The sequence below is a fragment of the Delphinapterus leucas genome, chromosome X, assembly GCF_059928025.1.
Source record: "Delphinapterus leucas isolate spDelLeu-1000000601 "Yukka" chromosome X, BTC_Dleu_Yukka2, whole genome shotgun sequence".
In the NCBI taxonomy this organism is placed as follows: domain Eukaryota; kingdom Metazoa; phylum Chordata; class Mammalia; order Artiodactyla; family Monodontidae; genus Delphinapterus; species Delphinapterus leucas.
The window spans coordinates 94,421,098-94,446,890 of NC_143150.1; the positions used below are offsets into that span (position 1 = coordinate 94,421,098).

The window sequence follows — 25,793 nt, forward strand, 5'->3', positions numbered from 1 at the left end:
AGCATGCTCTATCCGTTGTGTTCATTATTCATTAGTCAATTTGATGCTCAAATTACCCCATCTTTGGCCAATGATATTATCTACACGTTGGCTCTGATCTCTTTTTGTCACAGCCTTTTAGTCTCTGATGGCACAACAAGATGTTTGTATGTTTTTTGACCCAAACTTGGAAATAGACTGTAAGGAGCGCTCATTTCTTTTGGTGAAATATGATGTTTGAAGACCACAATCTGGGTGTAGTTGTGTTCACTGCTATTGACTTGTCACTGCTTCTAGTAGAGAAATGCTAAGGCATATGTATCTTAAAAAAGAAAAGAAATAATGACTTCATGTTAAGAATTTTAATTCAAATTTAATATTATATTTTTAATTTAAATTATTTGATTTTATACCTGAATCTCTTTTCTCTTACATGGGAAGCATTGGTTCCTAACTATATTCCCGTACTTAATAATTTGCATTACTTACACTATTAAAAATAAATTCAGGGAGCTCCTGGTGGTCTAGTGGTTAGGATTCAGCGCTTTCACTGCCGTGGCCCGGGTTCAGTCCCTGGTTGGGGAACTGAGATCTCTCAAGCCGCGAGGCCAAAGTTAAAAAAAAAACAAAAAAAACCCCACAACCCATCCCCCCTCCAAATAGATTCAAAATAACACTGATACTGTTACTAACAATTTTCCTAATGAATTAATTTTGAGATTTCTTTGTGGCTCTATTTTTTTGAGCCTATATTCCACTAAGTATGTGCTGTTAAAGTACCAGGTTCTAAAGTCAGTTAAAATAATTGTTTTCTGTATTATTTTGTCACCAACTTGATTTGCAGTTTGGTTGTTTTAAATTATTAAAAAATTTTAGTTACTGATTTTCCCTTTTTATTTAATTTTATATTTAAACATGTAAAACCAAGTACAAATCCAAATTCAAAACTATGTAGTAAGACATATTCAGGAAAGTGTTAATTTTTTTTTTTTTGCTTTAAACACCAAATGTTATTTTACTTTATCAATTTAGGGTAACACTCTTTCTCTACTATTGTATAAAATATGTTGAACATAATTATACATTTTCTTGATGACATAAGAGCTTCATTACATATGAACCATAATTGCATGCTATGGTTTTGCGATAATCAGAGCTCCTTTACTGCATACTAAAGGTCCTTAGAACTTGAGTTAACATTTTTTTTTTTTTTTTTTTTTTTGCGGTACGCGGGCCTCTCACTGTTGTGGCCTCTCCCGCTGTGGAGCACAGGCTCTGGATGCGCAGGCTCAGCGGCCATGGCTCACGGGCCCAGCCGCTCCGTGGCATATGGGATCTTCCCGGACCGGGGCACGAACCCGTGTCCCCTGCATCGGCAGGTGAACTCTCAACCACTGCGCCACCAGGGAAGCCCTTAACCTGTTATTTTTGTTAGTTTTCTTGTGGACTTTCAAGCTGTCCGTTCTCATGCCTCTGCCAATTACCTTCCATAGATGCTTCTCATTACCTCCTGTTTTGTAAACTTGGTGTTCAGATAACCAAGCAAGTTAGCATAGTAAGTAAAGTAAATGTATATTGAAGGAGAACTTAAGAACATTTCCTGAGTAAAGTACATACGTTTTAAGTGGCATGTTGCATCCTTTAATTTTTTTTCTTACTGCTCTCAGCTGCATTCTGGGGAGACTACAGAATGCCAACACATCAATTTCAGACAGGCGAGGTGGTGTCAGTTTGTATTTAATGACAATACATAATGTGGTGGTTAAGAAGATGATCTCTGAAATCAACAGAGCTGGATTTGAATCCTACTGTGTCACTTACTAGCTTTGTTTCCTTGTTCATTCTCCTTCAGATTTCTAAGCTTCAGTTGTCTCATCCACAGATGAAATGGGGAGAATAACACTACCCTTGTCAAGCGTTAGTTTCTTTACTTTCCCACTTACCATGTGTTTTAACTACAGATAACAATTTTTATTGGTTTTTGGCTTACTGTTACAATCATTTTTGGGGGGCAGGGTTGGAAGTATAAACATATATGTATACTTATATTTCTATACATAAAATGTAGCATACTAGATATACTGTTCATAACTAATAATCACTCTGGAAAATCGCTCCATATCAGTGTAAATTGATCTTCCACATTCATTTTATGGCTGTATAGTATTCTAGTTATTAAATCAGTTCCTTAATGATAGCAATGTGGATTATGTCTGCAGTTTTTCCATCACAAATAACGTTGTAAAGAATAACCAAATGTATAAATAATTACAGGTATCTGATAGTGTATCTTTGGGATAGCAGTGACATTGCTGAGATATAAGGTACATGCCAATGTAATTTTTTTTTTGGATCTTGTCAAACTCACCTACATAGGAATTGTATTATTTTGCATCCCCCACCAATAATATATGATTATAATTGTTTCTCTGTAGCTTTGCCAGTGCAGTGTCTTGTTAGATTTTTGGATTTTTGTCAACTAGTAGGTAAGAAATACCATCTAACTATAGTTTTAATGAACAATTCTTATATAATAAGTAAGACAGAGTATATGTTCACATTTAGAATCCATTTTTTGTTTCTTTGGTGAGCTTAAGGTTCATATTTTTGGTCCATTTCTTTCTTCATATTGATGCCCTCTAACGCTCTATTTTGAGAATCTCTGTATTATTAGAGCTAGTTTTCTTTTTTTTTTGTAATATAAATCACAAACATATTTTCCCAGTTTTTCTTTTGATTTTTATTAATGTGCTTTTTGCCATGCAAAAAAAATTAATGTAATAAAATTTATCAATCCTTTCTTTTATTGCTTCTGAATTTTGAATTATAATTAAGGAAGTTTTTCTACTACCATGTTATAAGAAATCCACCCATATTTTACTTAGTGTTTATATAATTTCATATTTTATATTTAAATTTCTGATCTCTTTGAAACTTATTCTTGTATAAAAGGACCAAGGCCTTTTTAAGAGAAAAACATCAGATATCCATTAGACTTTTTGACAGGAAGGCCTTACACCAAAAGACAGTGGAGTAACGTATTTAAAATAGACAGCGAAAGATAATACAAGTCAAGGATTTATATATCCAGCCAAGCTAACTTTCAAGTATAAAGGCTACAGACATGCTATGAGCATGCAAGGATTCGGGGAATATTTTTCCATGAACACTTTGTGAGGAATCTATTAGAGAATGAACTTCACAAATCCACAACGACTGAAGAAGCATTGGCATAAGGACTGGTTTTAACCATCAAATAAAATTTCCTGTAGAGTTAAGTCTAAATGATAGATATAGGATGGAGCATTATAGTACAAATCTCTGACTCTGTCTTCCCACTTATAAGGACTCCTGTGATTACATTGGACTCACCTGGATAATCCAGGAAAATCACTTCATCTCAAGGTTCTTAATCACACACGCAAAATCCCTTTTGCCATGTAAAGTAACATATTTACAAGTGTTGAGGATTAGGACATGAACATCTTTGCAGAAGGCATTATTCTGTCTATTACAGGTATTACTAGGATTGAAAACGTAATACTTCTAAGATCATAGCAGGGAAGCAATAGAGTATCAAAAAAAGAAAGTATATATATATATATATATATATATATGTACACATATATATAATGATATTAATATACAAGTAACCATTTATAGAAAATTATCTTTCTAGATATCAATGATATAACAAGGAGAGAATAAAACATACTTTTTAGTAAAAGACTATATATATGCATACGTGTATACATACATATACAAAAGAACTACATGTATGTGTGTGTGTGTATATATATGCTTGTATATATGTAAATGTGAGGAAAAATGGATGACAGATTCAGACTAATAAAAGACATTTACATACTTCTCAATATAAGACAGAATAAGTGGATAAAAATTAGAAGGATGTAGAAAGCAATTAACAAGGTATACATCATAGCATACTTTGAACCTATATAATAGAGAACATACTTTCTTCAAGTGTACATAAGTCATTCAAAAAAATTAACTGTATCTTAGGCCACAAAGAGAGATAGCTTCAGTAAAATTGAAGAATAGAAAAACTACAAAAAGTATTCACTGATCACAGTGCAATAAAACTAGAAATTAATAACAACAATTAAAAATTTTTTTTCTACCTGGAAATTTAAAAAAAACTAGTAAACAACATTTGAATCCAAGAAAAAACATGGACCAAAATTGCAGAATTTTTGAAAATAACAATAATGAAAACATGATCTATCAGAATCTATGGATACAGCTAAAGTATTTATCAGAGGAAATTTTATATCTTTAAATACTTACACAAATAAAGCCGATATACATTTTTTTCTGATAACTACCTCCCCCAAGAATATGCTTGCCCCATCCACAACTACAGTAGCTCCCTTGCCAGGGCTGGGACTCGTCCTTATTTAAAATTCTGATATTTTGTTCATCATGGATTTTTGTATTAACTTTCATTTTTAAAAATATTGCATTAAAGTATCATTTATCTCGATTAATGCGTTTTTTGGTGCCTCCTTAAATTTTGGACCCAAGGTCAGTGCCTCATTTGCCTTATTTTAGTCTTAGCCCTGAGTTGGGCCTCAGAGATCATCATCACTTCCCTTGACAACACGGATGGGCATAAACATCACCCAGCCCTCCAAATTGAGTGAATTCCCTTCAACTGCAGCAGAGAAGCTGGCAGAATTTCTGCATTTACTGAGCTGGGAAGGAGATGCCACCAGGGTAAAGGGGTGTCTATAGGAGCAGCCAGAAACAAGATCACCATAGACTTCCATGGTTCTTGCCTGAAGTTCAGCAGTTTTTCAAGCACAAATGCCCCTCAGATTATTGTGTCTTTGGTTAATTTCCAGAGCACTAAAATGGTTTTTGGTCAATTTTGTATAGCTTTATAGTATACAAAATTGTATAGCTTTATAGCTATTTGAGGAGAGGATTTACTCATGTCCTCACTTGAGTATACCAGAAGTCCGGCCTTGGGTCAGAATTTTTATTATTTTTATGTCAACAATTAAAGGATTTTCAAGAAGTAAAGGAAAGTAATAACCAGTAAAAACCAGTCAGATCTGCAGGCTATTTTCAATATTTTTTAAAGGCCTACCCGAAATAGCATGTTCATTTCAATTAATATGTCCGGAGTAATTAAAAAGATGTCTTACTTTGCTTCTGTTGTAATCACATCATTTCAGAGTGGATCCCAGCTACTTAATGATGTTCAGAAGCTGTGTTTGGTAGTTATAGATGTTTCTGATTAATTAAAAACAGAAAAGGAAATTATGACTTAATAGATCCAGTTTGTTCTCTAGGCACTGACTTTCAAAACATGAAGTACATGGGGGAAGGAAGTAATAAATAAGTGGCGTTTAGTGGTTGAAAGGTTGAATCAGTACTTTAAAGAAAACTTAGAGCAGCCATTTCTCTTAAGCCCAGAGAATCTTGGAAGATGGAAGAGAGGTAAATATACACTTCAAAGACTTCCTAAGAATGGCCTTGGGATTAGGAATGTGGATCTCTTTTGGTAAAAGAAATAAATACACTGAAAAAAATATTCTCCTTGCTTCTTCTCCTTTGCTAATGGCAACAAAATCCACAATTTGTAACATTTTATATACGTTTAAAAATGAGGCACCTCTGCTCAAAAATCTCTTCTCCAATCGGTGACGTCTGATATCCCAAACTTAGAGAGTTCTAATATTTAAGCTTCCCCTATGGTTGTGGACATTTTTTCAAATGTAAATACTGCTGGCTGGGGTCTCAAACTCAGCCATGAAAAGATGTTCGGGAATGTGAATTAGATACTCAATTCTCTGACTAAAAATGGGGGGGCGAGCAAGAAGGTAGGAGAATATCACAGCAATGCCTGATAGGCCCTCTAAAGAGGATTGTTCTCTGCTACAAAATTTTCCTAGGTACAAGAGCTAAAAACCATACTAGTCTGTTCTAAGGAGACTAGTTCTTGTTAACTGATGCTCCCTTTGTTTCTCTGAGGATCATGGAGGTCCATGTACCATATGTCTGAATGGTTAAAAGTTACAAATCAAGCTAACAAACTGGTAAACCTAAAGCATCAGTACATTCAAACATACTATCCTCCTATCTTGGCAAATATATCTTCATAATGACTAAATTTAAAAGTCGATATATTTAAAAGCTAAACTACTAAAATTAATTATTGTGCATGTCTAGTTGTTCTGTTGATGTGTTAGTGATGTTTAGGTGAGTAATAAAATAAGGCAAGTATAATTTATTAATTATTACATGTTTATTTCATGAAATTTTTTCTTGCTTTCATCTCAATGAAATCCTTCATTATATTATTATAGTCAATATTTTCACATAATCCGTGAAAATTATGCTATTTGTGCTACTGATCGAAACCCAAATTATCAATTAAGATTAAAAGCGAAACACAAAATTATAATTAATAAATAACAAATTTTTGGTAAAACGTTTTAAGGTAAAGCTGAAAATATTTTAATTTTTAAAAATATAATGAAATCTTACCAAATATTTTTATGAATATTAAAACTAATAACAATTTTGGCATTCAATGTTCGTTTAGCTGCCAGTGTGAAGAATTGGTATCACAGTTTACTCCTGTTTTGTGTAGACCTATAGGTAATCACATTTAAGAGTGATATGAATGGTTTAGTATTGCAAAATTTCCTTTAGATGCCATGTTGCAAGCACCATGCTAATTTGTAATTATTTCTAAATTAGAATGAGAGCACGAAGAAAAGCAAGAAAATGCTTTCTCCTCAGCATTACTGGGAAGTATTTCAATGTGCAGAAATTTATTGTGTTGCTGATGTCTGAGAAAAAAAGAGTTGAAAATGAACCTTTTCTCTTACTTTAGTACTTCTGCCATTCAAATTCTCTCAGAACTCCAAAGAAGTGTTTATTTCCAGTGTTGCCAATGACATAAATCACAGATCTTCACAGCCTTGAGATATGTTTGGCCTTAGTTTTGAGGACTTCATTCCTGTTGGATCCAAATGGCGTCAGGCGTAAAGGTGGACACTTAGCACAGCGGGTTATGGGTTGTGCTGTGTTAGCACTGAGCACCAGAGCTGAGTGCAAGAGGTGCCCATATGTTCATTCACACATTTTTACATGTGCATATTTGTGGCATTGTGTTCTCTAAAGCATGAGCCCAGGGCAGATGTCCCTCTTGCCCAGGTCTGAGAATGGTATTAGCAAAGATAAGCATTAAGTGTTGGAAATACAAAGAGAAAAACCTCAAGAGAATTTGTGAAACATTTCTTTTATGTAGTTAAAGTTGTTTACTGAGGACGTGTGATGTAAACAGCCTAATCTACCTCCCTTTAAAAATATCTAGATAATTCCACATTGCTTATTAATGATTTGAATATATTCTTCACATTGCTTTCTTTTTCTCCAGTCAATATTGCTTTTTAAATTTATCCAGGTGAATCCACATGGATTAACCCAGGTTCAGTCATTTTACCGATGTGTAATATTCTATGGTGTGAATACACTACCATTTATTTATCCACTCCTCCACTGATGGACATTTATGTTGTTTACAATTTTTCACTAATAAAAATGAATGCTGACATAAATATTTCTGTATGCCTCCTTATGCAAATGTGTGCATTTCTCTGTGATATAGCCCCCCCCAAATATTTAGATTAAAGGATGTGCATATCATGTACTTTCTAGATATTGCCAAATTGCACCAATTTGCATTCTGCCATGAGTATGAGTCCTCATTTCTCTGCAACCTAGACAAAATTTGACAAACTTAGGTAATGTCAAATCAATAATAGATATAAAACCATATTTTATTATTTCAATTCGTATTTCTCTGATTACTAGTGAGGCTGATTATTTTTTCAAATGTTTATTGACCTTTTGCTGAAATGCTTATTTAAATTCTTCATCCATTTTAGAGATATTATGTTTTAATGAAAATGAAGCTTTGATTAATTGTTCACATCTGCTCCTGCCCCTTAGGCTACTTTGTTTCTTTTTAAAACTTTTTAATTGTAAAATTTTGACAATATATTCACTTGATTTAAGATTATATAAAAAGTTACACATGAGAAACATCACTCCAAGTCAAGTCCCATTAACCTCACTGCCATGTAAACTCCTCATTGATAATCATTTTTCAATTTACCGTTTTGACGTTTATTTATACTTTATTTTTATATTTATTCTTTTATTCTTATTAAGAAAGAATAATGAAACTATTAGTCTTATTAGAGAATAAAATAAAGAGACTACCCAGATTAAGAAATGATCATTACCACAGCTTTAGAAGCCCCCTCTCCCTATCCCTAGAGATAACCATGTTATGACTTTGCTTTCCTTTATACTTTACTCTTATCTATGGCTTTATTCTATCTCCACATTTCATTGATAGTTTGACTGAATATAGGATTCTAGGTTGGAAATCATTTTCCTTTAGCAGTTTGAAAATATCAGTTCATTTGCTTCTAGATTTCAGTGTCGCTAATGAAACAGGTGTTGATAATGAAACATCTAGATTCCGATGTTGCTAATGGAACATCTGTTGTTAATCTTAATTATTTTTCATGATTCTCCAATATTATTTGTTCCCCCCGCCCTCGGAAGCTTGAAGAATCTTCTTTCCATTCCCAACTTTCTGAAATTTCACAATCAAGTATCCATACCAGGGTATATTTTCACCTATTGTGGTGGGTACTTGGTGTGCCCTTTCAATTTGGAAATGTGTTTCCTTCAGTTCTGATCAATTTTGTTGAATTATTTCGTAGACAGTTTCCTCCCCTGCACTTTCTCTTTATCATTGTTCCGTAAGTCTTCTTATTTAGCTCTTGAAATTCCAGACAGTATGCCAACATTTTTCTCTTTCACTTCTAATTAACATTTTTTTCCTTCTGATTTCTGAGCGATTACCTCAAAAGACTTGAGCTCTAGACCCAATATTCCAATTATTATCTTGGTCTCTCTCTAAGTTTCAGATTCATCATGTTTAGAAGGAATAAGCTGAACTATAAAATGTTTAACTTGCCTTCCAACTCTAACTTGCTGTGATTTTCACATTGAATCATCAGGTAGGCAGGCAAGTTTATCTATTCCCTGTGTGAACAGATGAAGGAATTAAGTCTCAGAGAGTTTAAGGTCAGAATTAGAACATATCTTTCTGACTCCTGGTCTAGTCAACCTTCTGTTAGACTATGTCACATGACACAATAATCGTAATACTGCAGTCATGAACATAAACTAGTTTGACTAAAATAATAATTTGCTTTTAAAGTAGTTCTTCTGTACTGTACACATATGCCAATAATCTCTACCTAGTCTAATTTTATCTTTGTCTCTACCTAAATTTATCTTTCTGGGCTTCCCTGGTGGCGCAGTGGTTGAGAGTCCGCCTGCCGATGCAGGGGACACGGGTTCGTGCCCCAGTCTGGGAAGGTCCCACATGCCGTGGAGCGGCCGGGCCCGTGAGCCATGGCCGCTGAGCCTGCGCGTCCGGAGCCTGTGCTCCGCAGCGGGAGAGACCACAACAGTGAGAGGCCCGCGTACCACACACACACACAAAAATTATCTTTCTAAGATGTTAACTATTATTCGATAAGATAGTAGCAGCAGTAGGTATAATAAACTGCTAACAAATGATAGAGAGTTTTCACTAACCAATTAAATTGACACTTCAAACACTCAACTTTCTCCTTGAGTAAAATACATTTTAAGCTTTAGGGGAGTTGGGGCCCTTAAGTTTACTTTTAATGATGGTGTCCGGAATGTAAGCTATATCTTTCTCTTTGTTCAAATGCCTCTAATTATGATTATTTTCCTGTACTTAAATGACGATCTTCACATCTTTCTCTTCTCTTCCTTTTTCTCCATGTTTAAATGATGACACATACAAGATAACATATAAAATATATTTAAAGTTAAAATAATGATAATACTAAAACTCCCCCATACCCATCATCCATATTAAAATATGGAACATTATCATTACCTTAGAAGATCATCTATGGCCCTCCCTGATTTCCTCCTTCTGCCCCACCCTCGGATACGTCCACAATCCTGACTGCACTAGTCAGTTTCAGCTGCTATAACAAAATACCAAAGACTGAGTTACTCAAGCAAGAGAAATTTATTCTCTCATAGCTCTGGAGGCTAGAGTCCAAGGTCAAGGTGACAGCAAGTTTGGTTTCTTTGTAGACCTCTCTCCTTGGTTTGTAGACAGTCATCTTCCCACCGTGTGTTCACATGGTGGTCTCTCCTCGCACACACATATCTGATGTCTCTCTGTTTGTGTCCTAATCTCCTCTTCTCATAAGGACCTTCTTATATCCTCCTATAAGGATTAGGTCCCACCCTAATGACCCCATTTTAGCTTAATTACCTCTTTAATGACCCTCCAAATAGTCATATTCTGAGGTACTGAGGCTTAGGGCTTCAACACATGAATTTTGAGGGGACACAATTCAGCCCATAACACTGACTTTTGCATCAATCGTGTCTGCTATGGTCTGAATGTTTGTGTCCCCCCAAAATTCATATGTTGAAACTTAATCCCCAAGGTGATGGTATTATGAGGCGGGATCTCTGGGAGGTGATTAAGAGGCAGGGCCCCTGGAAAGTGGATTAGTGTCCTTTGAAAAGTGGCCAAAGAAAGCTTACTTGCCCCCTTCCACCATGTGAGAACACAGTGAAGAGGTTCTGTCTTATAAACCAGGATGCAGGCCTTCACCAGACACCAAATCTTCCAACGCCATGATTTAGACTTCCAGCCTCTAACACTGCAAAAGAAATTTCTGTTGTTTATAAACCACCCAGTCTTCGGTATTGCAGTAGCCCATACAGATGGGCCACTTGGGGTCCTCAGTCCTTCGAGTCAACAGGCACAGATTAATCCTGATTACTTACCCAGGGAAAATTTGACTACTATTCCACAGTGAAGGTAAGAAAGAATATGTCTGGAATACAGGAAATGTCTTAGGACATTTCTTAGTATTACAATGTCCTATGATTAAGTCAGTGGAAAACTACAACAACACAATTCAGGCAGGACTACTAAGGGCCCAGACCCCTCAGGAATGAAGGTTTGGGTCACCCCACCAGATAAAGAACCACAACAAGCTGAGGTGCTTGATGAAGGCAAAGGGAATATGTGATGGTCGTGTAAGAAGGTGGTTATAAATACCAGCTATGACCGTGTGATCAGTGACAGAAATAGGGACCGTAATTATCATGACTATTTCCTCATTTTGTTATGAATATGTTTGTGTATATGTATACATATAGTAAGCAAATACCTTTGTTTTCTTTCCTACCTTATTTCCTTATCGTATAACATAAGATGTATTAACTTTATATCAGGTAATTTTACATCATATAAGTAGTGTTAATTTTACATCATAGTATTCAGGTTACGGGATATAAGAAGAGTAAACATCATTGAAAGGCTTTACTTCCTCTTCTGAGGAAGGGACTAGTACATTTTGGTTGTACACAAGATAGTTGTATCATGTTAGGCAGAATTATAATCTTGTTATTGGTTTAAGGAGATGCATATAGATATTAAATTGACAAGGGGTGAGATTGTGATAATTTTATGTGTTAACCTGACTGGGCTAAGGGATGTCCAGATAGCTGATAAAACATATTTTCTAGGTGAGTCTACAAGGGTGTTTCTGGAAGAGATTAGTATTTGAATTGATGAACTGAGCAAAGCAGATTACCTTTCCCACTGTGAGTGGGCATTATCCAATCTGTTGAGGGACAGAATAGAACAAAGAGGTAGAGGAAAGATGAATCACTCCCTGGTTGAGCTGACACACCCATCTGCTGTCCTCAGACACAGGCAGTCCTGGTTCTCAGGCTTTTGGACTTCAGTTGGGACTTTTATGCCATAAGGCCTTTGGACTTAGACTGAATCGTGCCAGCATCTTTCCTTGTTCTCCAGCTTGGAGATGGCAGACTGTGGGACTTCTCAGCCTCCACAACCTTGTAAGCCAATTCCTATAATAAATCTCCTCTTATACATAGCTACATATCCTATTGGTTCTGTTTCTCTGGAGAGCCCTGACTAATACATTACCCTTCCTTTACTTTATGGATATACTGTATATTTTTTACCACCTGTCTTAGTCAGTTCAGGCTGCTATAACAAAATACATACTGGGTGGCTGATAGACAACAGAAATTTATTTCTCACAGTTCTAGAGGCTGTAAGTCAGAGATCAGGGTTCCAGCATGGTTGGGTTCTGATGAGAGCCCTCTTCTGGCTTGTAGACTGCTGTTTTCTTGTATTTTCACATGGTGGAGAGCAGAGCAGAGGAAGGAAACTCTCTTGTGACTTATAAAGCCCCCATTCATGGGGGCTCCACCTTTATGAGCTCATCTCTCAAAGGCCCCACTTCCTTATACCGTTCATAGGGTTTTAACATACGAATTTGGAGGGACACAAACACTCAGTTTATAAAACCACCAATGGGTATATACTTAAACATTACTTAGTTTTGCCAGTTTTTGAACTTTATATCAATGGAACCAATACTGTATTCCACTGGGTCTTGCTTCTATCAATTCTTCGAGATACATGATTGATTTCCACTGCAGTATAGGAGTTTATTACACAATTTATTTATCTATTCTATTATTAATGATGTTTGGTTGTTTCTAGTTTCTTGATATTATTAGCATTGCTGTTATGAAAGTTCTTGTACATGCTTTCTGGTATATATTTGCAAGAATTTCTCTAAGCTTTTATATACTGGTAGAACTTCTGGGTCTTGGGATTTGTGTACAGTCAATTTTACTCAAGGTGCCTTTTGTTTCTAGGCCCATTTTTATTTTTCCTACTCAATGACAGAGGATTCCTGTTGCTTCCCAGTTGACATTCCCCCCTTCTTCCTTTAGTGGAATTCTGATTTTCAGCTGGGCATGTGATCATTCAGAATAGAGACTTTATTCTCAGCTCCCTTGCTAAAATGAAAGCATGAATATTGGTTGGGACTTTTCGGAAGGCTGCATAAAGAAAGCTGACTGCTGGGAGGTTGCACTTTGTACTTCCTGCTACTTGAAATGCAAGTTAGATAGTGAATATCCAGCATCCATCTTGACCTTTAAAGATGGAAACCATATCCTAGGATGTTGGAGCAGAAAGAAGGAATTGTGGTTTCCAGAGGACACTGTGGACTTCCATACCAGCTCTGGACTTCCAAATTTCAGACTTCTTTAATGTGAGATATTAAATCTTTGTGTGTTTAAGCCACTATTTTTTAGTCTGTGTACTTGCAGCTAATAGAGTTTCTAACTCAACACATTTTCAAATTTAATTTGATATTCAATTTCTGATATTTGAGCATATAAAAATATTTTGAATTTTTAGTTTGTTACCTCTCAAGTTTGATGATTTCTTGATACCTCTTAGAGAAAAAAAAATCTTTATTTCAGAATGTCAGTTATTCCCCCAAGGAATAAGAGATCTTTGATAGGAACACTTGATAGTCCCTAAGAAACCGTAGCAATGATTCTCCATCTAACAGGAAGCCTATGCCTTTAATAAGTGTTTCCATGCAAAGAAGGATTACAGAAGACAGTAGAATTGTTAACTGAGAGGTTGTGGTTAATCTTACTACACATTTTTCTCATCTGCCTATATATTCCTCCCAGTCCCACCCTCTGACTCCCCTCAGAATTAACCACTATCATTTTTAAAAATTTTTTATGGCTTTGAAAATATGATTCTTAAGCAATATATTATTAGAGTTACTTGTTTTGAGTCTATAAAACTGTAGTTTACTGTATTTTGTCTTCTGGGATCTGCTGTCCTCTCTCAAAATTAGTTTTCCAAGAATTATCTATGATTTAATGAGTCACTAAGAGCATGATTTAGGATATAATTAGCTGTCATAATAGACAAACCCTCAAATTTCAATATTGCAACACAATATAAGTTCATTTCTCTCCTGCATAAAGTCTAAAATACACATGCTTTAATAGTGTATGGCTCTCATCCAATTGGTGAATCAGGAACTTAGAATTTCTCCACATTATCCTCTGCTGTCTTCAACATATGGCTTCCTAAGTTTCCATATTTATCTTCCCTCAAGCTACAGAGAGAGGAAAAATATGGAGGATCCATGTAAGATGTTTCTATAAGTCAGTTCCAGAAGGGGCACACATCACTTCCTCTTGTGTCCCATTTATGAAAGCTCAGTCACATGGTGTGGCAACCATGGAGGTGTGCTTCTCAGATCTCCCTTTAACACAGAAGCTCCTGGAAGGAATTCAGTGAGCTGACAGCCTCCAGCTGCATCACCTTTAGGATCTATCACAACATTCAAGGTGAGGCTAGTTTCCCAGGCAGTTTCCAACCAATGACAGCGTGGCAAGTTTACAAGGGGCTGGACATTTTTACCCAGTGCAGAATTTATCTGTGGGCAATCTTTGTGTTGGGACTTCACATTGGACTGGCCAAAACTTTCTCAGAGCTGCGCTGCAGTCTGAAGTTTCTCTTAGCCAAGTATCCTTCCTTCTCCTCTCCTTTCACATGGGTGAGACCTGCATCATGGTTTGAAGGGTCTCCCTGAATACTCTTGCTCCCTCTGCCCTTTGTTATTCATAGGGCTCAAGCTCAATAAAACTCTTAAACTCCTAATTCCATCTTTGTGTTGGCTTCCCAGAGGATTCCAAATGACACACATGATCACACATAAGTTCAAGGGAGGCTGGAAAATAGAGTCTAGCTGTATTCCCAGGAATAAGAGAAAATAGGTACAATGATCAGCTAATCAGTATCAGCCATAATTTAGCTCATTCATTTTTACTGATGTATGATAGCTCTTTTGTGAATATACCACAACCTATTTTATTTACTTTTATGTCAGTGGACAATTGGGTTGTTCTGAATTTAGGGGTGGGGTTGTTTCTTACCATTACAGACATTGCTGCTATGAAGAATTGCACATATCCTGTAACATAATTATGAGAGTTTCTCTTAGTTATATGCACTTACAAGTGGTTGCTGAACTATAAGATGTGCACATGTTCAACTTTGTGAGATTATGTCCAACTATTTTCCACAGAAGTTGTATCAATTCATACACATATATATGAACTATATATGAGTTCCCTTTGATCCACATCCTCTCCTTCACTTGTTTTGTTAAATTCTTAATTTTTGCCATTATTGTGAGATATAAGAAAATAATGGAATTAAATATTAATTTTCCTCTGTCCTCCACAGTTTTTAGGAACTGGTACAGAAGCTTTATAAACATTTGTCCTATTATAGCCAGCCCCTCTTTCTAGTAGCTCATTCATACCATTCATCCTACTCAGGTCTGTCTGTGTTTATTTTTCCTTCATTGCTACCATTCATTACCTTTTACTTCTACATCACGGGTTCTTTGCTTTGTCTTTATCTTTTAATACTCTCTAATTCTTTCCTTATTAAAAACAAGATTTCATCTGACATTTTCTTTTAATTAAGATTAATCCCAGAACCCCCTTACTTAAAGAAAATTAAAACCACGTTAAATAAATAGAGGAAACTGGAGAAAGGAGAGACATATAATGTACACAATCCAGCAGTATTCCATGGTTCTCCTGTTCCCACACCCAACTCACTGAATATAAACACACATGTATACATACACATGTGTTTATGATGCATGTGTGTACATATGATTGTGTGAATGTATACATATATGTGTATGTATACACACATAATATATATACAATACTATAATATAGAAAAACCTAAAATATATATGCATTATATATGTGTACATTACATATATGTACATTATAGGTATCTGAGAAATATAGATAGCTAGACAGATAGATGGATAGATAAATTGATTGATTCAAGGTACCTAACATAACATTGGATTTATTGAGAGTATATTAGGTTAGTGTTACTGGGCAGTATTGAAATTTGTGACTGAGAAAAAGAGGTGTTTGAGAAAAAGAGGTGTTAAGTATCTTATGTTCCAGCTTTTAGAGTCTACTGCTCCACCAGATGTTCAAGGCTGCTGCCTCCCTGTATGGCTTGCTAATATTTGCCATTGGGCAGAATTACACACTCCCTTCCCCCATAAATCCAAATAAGAAGACTTAAAGAAAGGAAAAATCTCCTTCGGGAAGATTGTTCTGTTTGTGATCTGAGATATGTCTTCCTCCTCTCAGTGGCCCCTGATTTTGGAGCCACTGAAGAGATTAAAGACTACAGCATTGTTAGGGACTATCACGGCATGTGGCAGAATTCTGAAGTTCAAGTAGAATGTGGGGAAGCAGCTTACCAATGCCTAGGGCAATAGCATAAAAAAGGCCTCTCATCATGTGGCCTATGGGAGTTACCTCCTGTCCAAAGAGCCCAAAGCCAAAAAGCCAGAGCAATAATTATAACTAAGTAAGGAAAGGAGAGCAACCCCACCATGAACCATTGTGTAATAGCACATTGGGCATTCCCTACTCTTTTCTTTACACCTTACTGCAAAGAAGATGGAGTAAAAGTGGTTAAAAGAGCAGACCTTGTGCTCTACCACAGCCATCGGGCCCTTAAAGTTCCCTACATGTAAGCTGTTAGACATACAAGTTTAGCTTTTCCTCTGGGGAAAAGAGAAAGGCTTTGGATTGAATATGACATTGACTTTGTAAAAAGAATAGGACTAAGTCATGAAAACTTGAATGAAACGGCTTTAATTACTGAAAGTGACTGGAAAAGCCATTGAAGTGAGATATGAAGCTCCTCACCAAGAAAGGAGTGACTGAGAGCACAGTTGGAAACAGTAATTGAAAACAAAAGACTCTGGGCCAAGATGTCAACATTGGAGGCTCTTGAATTTCCCTCTTCCCATGGATGCACCAAATATACAGCTACACATGGAGAAATCCCTTCTAACAGAATCCCAGAAGCTAGCTGAGGGACTCCTACACATCAGGAAACAGAAAATACTCACATCTAAATGACCTGCATCTAGGTACTGATAGTGATCCTCCCTTTTGGCACACTCCTGGGGCTCAACACACACAAAAACTGAGATCCACTAGGAATGAAGACAATGACTTTGACAGTCACAAAGTTTTGAGAGGCAACCAGGAGCTTGGGCCAGACTGATTGACATGGTTTATCTCCTAAATGAGACCAATCTGTTAAGACTGGGAGAGGTGGTTTTATCTAATTTGTGGAAACCAACACAGAGAGTCAAGAAAAATTAAGAAAAAGGGGACTGTATTTCAAACAAAAGAACAAGATAAATCTCCATAAATCAATCTTTTTAAAAATTATTTATTTATTTATTTTTGGCTGCATTGGGTCTTTGTTGCTGCGCACAAGCTTTCTCTAGTTGCGGTGAGCAGGGGCTACTCTTCGTTGTGGTGCACGGGCTTCTTGTTGCGGTGGCTTCTCTTGTTGCGGAGCATGGGCTCTAGGCATGCAGGCTTCAGTAGTTGTGGAACACAGTCTTAGTAGTTGTGGCTTTCAGGGTCTAGAGCACAGGCTCAATAGTTGTGGCACATGGGCTTAGTTGCTCCGTGGCATGTGGGATCTTCCCGGACCAGGGCTTGAACCTGTGTCCCCTACATTGACAGGTGAATTCTTAACAACTGCGCCACCAGGGAAGTCCCAGAGATCAATCTTAATAAAACAGAGATAAGTGAATTATCCAGAAGAGAGTTCAAATTAACAGTTGTAAAGATGCTCACTGAGGTCAGGAGAACAATGCATGAATAAAGTGAGGATTTCAACAAAAAAGATAGGAAATATTTAAAAAGTACCAAACAGAAATCATATAGCTGAACAATAAAATAACTGAACTGAAAAATTCAATAGAGGGGTTCAACAACAGGTCAAGCTGGGGAAAGAATTAGTGAACTTTGAATACTGGGCAGTGGAATTCATCCAGTCAGAAAAGCAAAAAGAAAAAAAGAATGAAAAAGAGTGAGTATAGCTTAAGGGATTTATGGGACACTATAAAACAGCCAACATATGCACTACCAGAGTCCCAGAAGGCAAAGAGAGAAAACAAAGAAAGAAACAAAGGGGAAGAAAGCTTATTCAAAGAAATAATGGCTAACCTTGGGAAAGAAACAGACACCCAGATCCCGGAAGCCCAGAGAGTTTCAGAAAAGAATTCAAACACTCACATGAGATACATTATAATTAAATTGTCGAAAGTTAAAGACAGAGAGAGAATAATAAAAGCAGGAAGGGAAAAGCAAATTTTTATGTACAAGGGGACCCCCCAAGGAAATAATCAGTGTTTTTTCCAGCAGAAATCTTGCAGGCCAGAGGGGAGTAGTATGATATATTCTCAGTGCTGAAAGAAAAAAAAAAAACTGCCAACGAAGAATATTCTACCTGTTAAAGTTGTCCTTCAGAACTGAAGGAGATGGAGGCTTTGAGATTGAACCCAATCCCAGACTCACTCAGATTGTTAGCAGAATCTCCTCCTTGTGGTTGTAGGGCTGAGGTCCTTGTTTTCCTTACTAAATGTCAGCTGAGGGACACTCCTAGCTCCTTGAGGCCTCTGTCTGTTTTTTCCACATTGTCCCTTTCATCTAAGGGCCCATTATTGTGTGCTGAGTTCTCACACTTGGAATCACTCTGATTTTGCCTTCTCACTAACTTCTGTCACATCCCTCTGTTTTTAAAGTGACATGTAACTAGATTGGGACCCCCTCGATAATACAATATAATCTTCCTATTATAAAATCTTTAATCTTTGTGACATCTTAAAAACTTCTCTTATTACTTAGAAGATTTTATTCTTTTTAAATTCAAATATAGAAAAGCAAATGGGAGAATTCCTGTTTTTGTTACTGCAAGTCTTTTATAACATAAATTTGAAGTTTTCAATTTTTAAGAGCACACTATATGAAATACCGCAAACTTTGTTATGCATGTGGCAAAATGTTAAATCTGATTGCCTCAGTTAAAAGTCAAATTTCACCCTATCCTTATTTATCTGACCTAAATATTATATACCCAAGTATATGTTCAAAACAAGCCTAGAAAGTACAGGAGCAATAAAATTGCAAGGAGATTTGGTGTGATGAGAAGAGAGAGCGGAAGAGAAGAAGGAAAAAGTGATTTTCTTCCTTCTTACTATAGAAAGAAAATCATTACAGTATAAAATTGATCAAATCAGGATAATGGCAAAGGATGAAGATTAATACCTATTTTGAGAAACCAATGAACAAGTATAGATTTTTAAAATTATTCTTATTAAATTTTCTATCTTCCACTGTTTATTCATTTAGTCAACCATCATATGCTGTATATTTTGAGGCTACAGTGTGCCAGATACAGTGATAGGCTTTGAGGAAAAAGATGAGAAAAAAGACAATCTTCCCCCCGTTAATGTGGAGCATGCGTTCTAGGCTGGGACTGTTCATTAGGAGATATTTAGAGATAGCAGTAGAAACTTGGGGGAAAAAAAGGATTTTATATACCTAAAGATATTGACACGGTGCAGAGTGCAGAGTAGTAAAACAATAGCACCATGGATAAAATCTTGAGGTAAACATCCCATTTTAAAGACATCCAGAAGAAAGGGGCACTGTAGAAAACAAGGGGAATATAGATAAGCAGGAAGAGAATCAGGGACAGTATTGATTGCAGAAGCTAAGTGTGGAAAGCATTTTACAAAGTAGACTAAGTGAGCATCAGATTTAATACATGAAAATATTTTAAAACTCAAATATCAGAGAAGTTATGGTTAAATGGATGATCACATATACTTTTGGTTGTATAGCTTCTTTGAAAGGCAACCTGCTGATATATATTATTCAAAATTTCAAATATCTTTTATAAATCTGTAATTCTACTTTTGGTATGTATCCTGGTGAAATGCTCATACATGAGTACAAATTCTTGTACAAAGGTGATTCTTCAACTATTATTTTGTCATAGTAATTACTCAGTGTAAATGCTTGCCCAGCAAAAAGAGAATATCAAAATTAGCACTATCCAATAAAACTTCCTATGTTAGTGGATACATTCTATATCGCTATTGAATACCTAAAGCTGCTAAGCATCAATATTTTTAATGTAAGTAGGTTAAAATATGACTTGAAAAAATACATCGTATATACATACATATACATATATGTATTACTGGTTTAAAGCTTTAAGGACAGAATAATGCACATGTTGCAATGATATTATATGTAGTACGTTTCTGTATGTATGTATGTGCATACATGTGAAGTTTTAAAATATGTATTAATAAATCAATTTGACTTTTGCATTAAAGTAATTAATGGATAAAAATTTTTTTAAAATTAAAAAAAAAGAACTGAAGGAGAGGGGCTTCTCTGGTGGCCCAGTGGTTAAGAATCTGCCTGCCAATGCAGGGGACATGGGTTCGAGCCCTGGCCTGGGAAGATCCCACATGCCGTGGAGCAACTGGGCCCATGTGCCACAGCTGCTGAGCCTGAGCTCTGGAGCCTGCGAGCCACAGCCGCTGAGCCCACGTGCCACAACTACTGAAGCCCGTGCACCTAGAGTCTGTGCTCTGCAACAAGAGAAGCCACAACAATGAGAAGCCCGCGCACTGCAACGAAGAGTGGCCCCCCGCTCACCGCAACTAGAGGAAGCCCGTGCACAGCAATGAAGACCCAACATAGCCAAAACAAACAAACAAAAAAGAACTGAAGGAGAGATGAAGAGTTTCCCAGAAAAACAAAAGCTGAAGGAGTTTATCACCACTAGACCAGCCTTACAAGAAATGTTAAAGAGAGTTCTTAAAGCTGAAACTAAAGGACACTGATTAGTAACATGAAAATATATGAAAGTATAAAATTCACTGGTAAAGGTAAACATATAGTTAAATTCAGAATACTCTAAAATAGTAATGGTGATGGGAAAATCACTTATAACTCCATTATAAAGGCTAAAAGACAAAAGTATTAAAATAACTATAACTAAAAAAAAACCTTTTAAAAAAGAAAAGTCCAGAACCAAATGACTTCACTGGCAAATTCAACCAGATATTTAAGGAAGAGTTAACACCAATCCTTTTCAAACTCTTCGCAAAAACAGAAGACGAGGGAACACTACCAAACTCATTTTACCTGGACAGCATTACTTTGATATCAAAGCCTAACAAGGACACAACAAGAAAGGAAAATTGCAGGCTGATATCCTTGATGATAATAGATGCAAATACTTTTGCACAGCAAAGGAAACCATAAACAAGACAAAGGAAACCATAAACAAGACAAAAAGACAACCCTCAGAATGGAAGAAAATATTTGCAAATGAAACAACAGACAAAAGATTGATCTCCAAAATATACAAGCAGCATATGCAGCTCAATATCAAAAAAACAAACAATCCAGTTAAAAACTGGTTTTTGATGTGGGAAAAACCCCACATATTTAGTTCCAGGAGTGTTGTGAGGAAAAACAGCTCAGGAGGCCTTGGCCAGATATTGGGCAACAATAAAGACTTTTTATCCATTTCTGAGTCTCTATCACCCCACCCCCACCACCACCCTGGCCCAGACAGTGAGGACTTTAGGAAAGGGACTGTTGTGGATGCTGTGACATGCTACCCAGATGCCACCTTCTGGATAGAAGTACTTACTTCCCCAGCTGCTGTGAGAACTGCTGGCCCACAACCCTCAACCATCAGCCTTCTTCCCCAGGATTGCCATTGGCTGAAGAGAGATGCCTCACCCAAGATTATGCCTCCCTTCTGGGGATCGCCTGCATCCAGTGGCTGGTTGATTTCAGGGTATAAAGGCCCAGCCCCCTCACCCCAACTGGGGACGACTCTATAGGGCTCTTCCTGCTTCTGAGCTCCCTATCAATTTGGCTGAGGCCTTTCTTGTCACTACGTCAGAGCCTAACATTGCCCGCTGCCCTATCTGTCTTCCTTCTTATCTTTCACAGGTGCTAATCCCAAAATTAGTCCCTGATAAAGTTCATGCATGCTAATCTTCATCTCAAAGCCTCCTTTTTTGGGGACCACATCTTGCAATAGATACAATGTCTTTCATGTCTTCTTACACATAGTGGCTGAGCATACATCCCAGAACCTCAACAAACATTTGTCAAATTAATAAATGATAGAAAAGGGTGGAAGTGAATACCAGGATGGGCCGGGTAGCTGTGTTGGTGGTGGCCTCAGTGATGCAAAGGAGGAGAAATAACAGAATTGTAAAAAGGAGGTGCAAACCAGAAGAGGGAAGAAAACTTCCAGTCTTCTTTTGAGAAGTTCAGTACAGGACTTAGGACAGTGAATACTTATTTGAGCTACCAGAGTGTCAGACCTTTGAGGGATGAAATCAAGCTTGTGTCACCACCAAAAAGTCAACTATCTACTTTGTGGGGGCCTTTCATTACTTCCCCTAAATGAAGAAGTAGAATGTGGTCATTTCATTGATTTATGTGACCTCTTCCTCCTCAGCTCATCTAGCAAACCCCAAATCCTGAGATATCTAAGTATGGTTGCAACCATGTTTGGCAGTGAATTTCAATTGGCTTGAAGAGCACACAGTAATGCAAAGTGCTTCCTCGTGTGTGTGTGTGTGTGTGTGTGTGTGTGTGTGTGTGTGTGTGTAGGTGATGGCGTTAGAGAAGACATCAAGTGACCACAAAAGGGTTGTAAATTCCCCAAGGTGTTCAGTGAACTTAGATCCTTATCTGGGTATAAAGACTGGCCTGACAGATATAAAAGTGCTCTAGTCCCCATGATTCACCCGAAAGTATAATGTAGGGGGTCCTTTAGAAGGGTTGTCTTTCTGGGCAGCGCCGCCAGCGACAGCTGAAAGAGTACCAACAGCCTGTTCTCCATATTCGTGTGACAGCCCTGGGTGACCCACTGTAAGGAAACAACACGTTTCCTACCATTACCCTGACAGTCATAGTGGGCAGAGCCAGGCAACACCTGGGATTATACATATTTCATGGGGTAGATGCAGCAGAAGTGAAGACTGGTTTGGGCAGGAGTGACTCTCAAGCAAAATTAAACATTAGTGCTCCCCTCCCCTCCCTGGCTGCCTTCCCACATCTCCTTTCCCCTCAGGAACTGCTCTCATGTACCTCCCCTCCTCATTGTGAGTTCCTGCCAGGGAAGAATGTGTGTGTGTGTGTGTGTGTGTGTGTGTGTGTGTGTGTGTGTGTATTAAAGTATAACTACATACAGTAAAGTACATAAATCTTAAATGCACAATGAAATTTTACATGTAAACACCTATATAATCACCACCCCATATTAAGATATAGAACATTCCCAGCTGCCCAAAAAGCCCTCTCATGCCCTTTCCCAGCTAATATCCCATAAAAGTGACCATTATTCTGACTGCCATCATTGTTGATTATTTTGCTTGTTTTTAAAGTTTTTATGAGTGGAATTATACAGCATGTACTGTTTTGTGACTTTTTTTGTTTAATAATCTGACTGTGAGATCTAGGTTGGTGCTTGTGGCAGAAGGTTAATCTTTTTCATTGTTGTGTAGTCATTATATGAATATACAAATAGCTATCAGTTCTACTTGATTGACATTTGGGTTGTTTCCAGTGTTTACCTGTTACGAATAACCCTTCATGGAACTTTCTTGAACGTGTTTGGTGGACAGAAGCACTCATTTCTCTTGGGTATATACTCAGTTGTGAAATTGTTCACTTAACAGGTATAGGATGTTTTTAGCTTTAGTAGAAACTTCCAAACAGCTTTCAAAATAGTTGTATAATTTTACACTCCCATCAGCAAATGTATGAGATTTCTTGTTACTCTTCATTCTCACCAAACTCAGTATTGCAAGTCCTTTAAAGTTTGAACATTCTAGTGGGAGCATCTGGGAAATATATCTTTTTTAAATTAATTAATTAATTAATTTTTGGCTGCATTGGGTCTTCTCATTGTGGTGGCTTCTCTTGTTGTGGAGCACAGGCTCTAGGTGCGTGGGCTTCAGTAGTTGTGGTGCACAGGCTCATTAGTTGTGGCATGCAGGCTCAGTAATTGTGGCACGCGGGCTCTATAGAGTGCAGACTCACCAGTTGTGGCACGTGGGCTTAGTTGCTCCGTGGCATGTGGGATATTCCTGGACCAGGGATGGAACCTGTGTCCACTGCATTGGCAGGTGGATTCTTAACCACTGCGCCAGCAGGGGAGTCCCTGGGAAATATTTTATAATCTAGATTCTTATTGCCCTTTTGCAAGTGCAAATTTACCCACCCCATATTTGGACAAAATAGGAACAACACAGCACTAAATGAGTAGAGAAGCAAGAGAGAAATGGTACAGTACGATAAACTTACTGACTATATATATGTAATAAGTGGTAGTCAATGGACATCATTCAAACCTGACAAAATAAATAGTAAAGCCTAAGTAAGAAAAAATGGGACTAACAGCAATATCAAAGGAAATGGTAAAATGAAAACCAATAGAAAAAAAATGCAAATTTGCTAACCATCAAAAGAATTAAAAAAATAATAAAAGGAAACAGGCCACAGAGAGAAACATGGTAAATATAGGATAATACCACAGAAAATATAAAATAATAGAGTTGAGGTCATATATATTAGTCATATCAATAAATGGAAATGAGCTTACGTCAGCTTTCCAAAGAAAAGAATTTTCAAATTGGCTCTCAAAAAATATTTTGCTTATCTTACATACACACACATAATAAAACAGTGATTCATAAAGATTAAAACTAAACTAATGTAAAAGTATGACAAAAAACACAAACAAGTCAGAAAAGCAGGAGTTGCAATCCTGATACCAAAGTGTGCAGGGAGAAATAGACCAAAACAGAATAATAATAGACAAATTTAACATACCAATTTCAGCCCAAGACAAGTGGACAAAAATTCAGTTATGATGTAGAATACCCAGAAAACATCAGTAAGGTAGGTCATGTGGACTTATTTTGAACTTTACACTCAAATGTTAGAGAATATGCCTCTTCTTCAAACACACATGAAAAATCATAAAAATAAACCATAAATTATGTCACAGAACTCTCAATATGCTTCACAAAGTAGAAATAATATCACAGAATTTTCACAGTGCAAAACAAAATCAGATAACAAAAAAGCCCTTTCACTTGAGAATTTTAAAACTCCGTAAAGCACTCTTTTGTAAAAGGAGACGTATAAATCAAAACTGTAGAATTTCTCAAATGTAATAATAATGAAAACATTATGTTTTAGAATATATTGGAAACCAAATGGTGATCAGTTAAAAATTATAGACTTAAATGCTGAACAATAAAATAAGAATGCATATAAATGAACTCAAATCTATCAAGCTAACAGCATCATAATCCAAAAGAAAACAGACTGAAGGAATCAGTAAAGACAGAAGGAGGTATGAATGAGGTAGAAAACAGAAAAACAGTAGAAATAATAAGTAAATTAAAATGCTGTTCTGCAAAGGTCAACAAAATAGACAAACCACTAACCTAGTTAAGGAAAAAGAAAGTTCAGTTCCAGAGCACTGCAATAAAGTGAATATCGCAATACTGCAGTAAAGCAAGTCACACAAAGTTTTTGGTTTCACAGTGACTATAAAAGTTATGTTTATCCTAGGCTATAGTCTATTTTTTGCTCTCTTTTTTTGAACTTTATTTTCTTTATTTTTTTATACAGCAGGTTCTTATTACTTATCCATTTTATACATATTAGTGTATACATGTCAATCCCAATCTCCCAGTTCATCACAGCACACACACACACCCCCCGCCGCTTTCGCCCCTTGGTGTCCAAACGTTTGTTCTCTACATCTGTGTCTCAGTTTCTGCCCTGCAAACCAGTTCATCTGTACCATTTCTCTAGGTTCCACATATATGCGTTAATATACAATATTT

The 25,793-nt window shown here is 36.7% G+C and overlaps 1 pseudogene; it reads right to left on the reverse strand.

Moving 5' to 3' along the window:
• Positions 1-23,565, reverse strand: part of LOC149744337 (uncharacterized) — a 194,698-nt pseudogene extending 171,133 nt beyond the window's left edge.
• Positions 23,566-25,793: the final 2,228 nt, after the last annotated feature.